We start from the raw sequence: 4,419 nt of genomic DNA on the forward strand, positions 1-4,419 counted from the left end.
GAGAGAGAGAGAGAGAGAGAGAGAGAGAGAGAGAGAGAGAGAGAGAGAGAGAGTCTCCAGTCGGCGAAGATAACAATACTTCAGAGGGTACCATAATACATCAGTAGAAGGCCATAGTTTATCAAAAAAAACGTTTCGCACACAATTCTCGGTGCATCATCAGTCTGTGAACAATAGAAGTAAATACATTATAAAAAGGAATTCACAAAATTACAAGGTAATTAAAAATTAAATGTTTTAAAAGAAAAGCAGAAGTTAAAAGTTAAAAATTCTTTAAAACACTGTAAAAAAAGAGGAGGAGACCTAAGACACCAACCATCCAAGGCAACTCTATTCGCAGGTCGATGGAGTTGCTATGGGATCCCCTCTAGGCCCCATTTTTGCAAATTTTTTTATATCTGACTTAGAAACAAAATTTTTAAATCAATGTGAGTCTTCTTTTAAACCAGCATACTACAGGAGATATGTAGACGACACTTTTTAAGTACCCTTGGCAATGCACACAGTTTCTGGAATATATTAATCAGCAACAACCTAATATTCAGTTTACAATGGAAGTGGAGAGCAGAGACAGTTTGCCATTTCTCGATATCAATATTACAACAAAAAATTCTGAATTCACCACAGCTGTCTATAGAAAAAAGACCTATACAGGTTTAGCTAACAACTATTACAGTTCATGCCAAAGAACCTTCAAATTAAAAACCATTTATACTCTTGTCCATAGAGCATTAAAACTTTTAACCAAATTTTTCCAGCCACCTTTGCCCAACTTTGATGTTCCTAAGAAACTGTTCTTTGCTTCCATCCCTTTTGTGTTTGATACAAAATTCTCACGTAGACTAACACAGATCATTGAACAAGAAATTCCCTGTCTTCAATTAAAACTTATTTCTAATAATCCATGCAGGATAGGTTCTATTTTCAGCTGTAAAAATCGCCTGCAGTCCTTCATGAGATCTAATATTGTATATAAATTCACATGCCCTGGATATCCGGGCTCTTACATCGGATCTACTTGTAGGCTATTGCAAGTGAGATATTGCAGCCACATGGGTTTCAGTTTTCGTACAGGCCAGAGAATTAAACAACCAGAGTTTTCTAACATTAAAAATCATGCTGCTATATGCAAAATAGAAGTCATGAAACAGCATTTCTCTATTATTGGATATACAAAGGACCAAGATCATTTAACTACTCTGAAGTCATTACTTATTAAAAGGCTAGTTCCCTCTTTGAACAATAACACCACGGCTTCCCCTCTGTATTTGGCATAACTGACCTTTTGTTAGGGACGTCAGGTTTTGCTATTCCTTCTTCGTCTTTAGCCTTGGATGGTTGGTGTCTTAGTTCTCTCTCTTTTTACAGTGTTTTAAAGAATTTTTAACTTTTAACTTCTGCTTTTCATTTTAAACCATTATTTTTTAATTACCTTGTAATTCTTTTTTATAATTTATTTACTTTTATTGTTCACAGACTGATGATGCACCGAGAATTGTGTGAGAAACGTTTTTAATAAATTATGGCTTTCTACTGATGTATTATGGTGCCCTCTGAAGTATTATATATATATATAATATATATATATATATATATATAATATATATATATATATATATATATATATATATATATATATATTACATACATACATATCTATATATGTATATATATATATATATATATAATATATATAATAATATAGATATCTATCATATATATATATGTATATATATATATTTCATATATATCTATCTATATCTATATAATATATATATATATATATCTATATATATATATCGATATATATATATATATATATATATATATATATCGATATATATATCTATATATATATATATCTATATATATATATAATCTATATATATGATATATATAATATATATATATATATATATATAATATATATATATATATCTATATATCTCTAGTATATATATCTATCTATCTCTATCTATATATATATATCTATACTATATATATATATATATCTAGCTATCATATCATATATATCGCTCATATATCGCGTCTCTATACTCTCTCTTATATTTATATATCTCTATCTATTCTATATATATCTATATATATATAATTCTCTCTATAATTAGATATCTATCTATTATCTATAATATAGATATATATATTATCTATATATCTATATAGCTAATATATCGATATCTATTCTATATTATCTAAATCTTCTTTCTATCTCATAGCTATATATATATATATCTATATACTAATATACTTACTATGCATAGATACTATCTCTTATTAATCCATATCTATATAGATCTATAATCTCTATATATCTCGATAGATATCTGTCTCTTTATTTTTTTTTATATAATAAACTCATTTTTAAAAAAAAATTTTTGTTCTTTACTCCTCAATCAATATATATTATATCTATCTCTTCTTCTATCTCATCTATATTCTACTCTCTGTAATCTTCTTCCAATAATGATCTATGTCTGTATATATCTATCTATCTCTTCTACGCTTATCTCGCTATATCTCTATAATCTCTCTTCTAATCTCTATCTATCTCTATGCCTCTATATATAATCTACATTACTCATATCTATATTAATATATATATCTATATATATATTAATATATATATTATGTATAGATATCTATATATATATATATTATTATATTTATTATCATATATATATATATATATATATATATATATATATATATAGATACCATATAATATTTCTATATATATATATATATATATATATATATATATATATATATGATATTATAATATATATATATAATATATATATCTATATATATATATATATATTATTTAGATTATATATCTATATATAATATATACTATATATATATATATTATATATATCTATATCTATATTATTTATATTATTTACTATAATATATTATTATATATATCATGTATATATATTATATATATATATTATATATATATATATATTATTACATGATATATATATATATATCATATATATATATATATATATATATATATATATATATAAAACAGTAACCGCATCAGGCAAATCACTCACAAATCTCTCTCTCTCTCTCTAAGGCAACTAGCGGCTCGCGCTTTTCTTTCTCTCTCTCTCTCCAAAGAGATACCTCTCTCTCTCTCTCTCTAAGCAACTAGCGGCTCGCGACTTTTCTTTCTCTCTCCATCTCCTACATGTAATCAAAATGAGAGTTGCATTATAAAAAATACATTTATTTAACAAAAGATAATAAATCAAACAGGTCCCACAGACTAACTTAAAAACCCCAACAGTAAAATGTCTAAAAAGTAATTGTCACACCAAATGTCTATTCTCCTATCAGGACTCCCTCGGTTCCCCCCCCCCCCCCCCCCCCCCCTGCCCATATTTCCTTGCCAGAGCTGTCTGTTTCAAAGACATGAGAAACACTCGTAAGTACACACATAAGTTTAACAACAAAGTCCAAGATTGAATATTCACATAAAATGTTAAATAGACAACAAGCCACTCTTTGGCTAAAAAAGTATAAGACTCACCCATGCAGCCAGAATATTTCACACACAAATCACAGATAAACTTTTGCTAAGCTTCCCCAGTATCCTGTCTTTCTTCCAAAGACGCCTCTAAGCCAAGTCCCTCATAGACTTGAGTATGATACATTTTAAAAGGAAGAGGCGCACCTGCACATACGAATGCACATTTCAGCATGCCTCACATTACTGGCTACAACCAGTTTCCCAAAGGCACTTTGAAAAGAGTTCATAAACTGACGTACAATGACTCGTCTAACTATGCAGTTTTATGTCACGCCACCCCACAGAAACCATTCATCAGTTTTTCCCAGGTCGTTGCTTCGACTCTGTTCACATTCCAATAGGTGACAGCGAACATACTGGCAATATATCATTAATTATAACCCTAGGCCTAACATAGCTCGGCCTCGCCCACTTGCTAGCACCCGCCTAGAATATGGTCAAACAAAATAGCACATTAGCTGGCTTAAAATAAAATATATGTAATAACTGCATGTCTCTGGCATTATAAAATTATGTCTTATCACGCTTCATTTCTCCAAATAACACTAGAATTTTCTCTCATCTTGGATTCTTGAATATCCCTCTTTGTCTGCAACTTGCTGCTCAACTTAGCAGGCTAAAGGAAGACGGAATGTCTCCCTCATTGTAGAAGACTTCTAACGACTTCTCCAGATCCCCAAAAGACTGTTGAACTCTGTAGAACACTCGTGATCACCATGGACAAAACGACAGCAACCTCTCTGCACGGCTGGTGGACGTCTTGCTAGCGTTGGGAAACGACTTTTTGGTGTGTTAGTATGTCAGTCAAGTCATCTGTCAATCCAAGAAAATTAACCCCAAGACATTCTACTTCT

This window comes from Macrobrachium nipponense, chromosome 23, assembly GCF_015104395.2.
Source record: "Macrobrachium nipponense isolate FS-2020 chromosome 23, ASM1510439v2, whole genome shotgun sequence".
Taxonomy (NCBI): Eukaryota; Metazoa; Arthropoda; class Malacostraca; order Decapoda; family Palaemonidae; genus Macrobrachium; species Macrobrachium nipponense.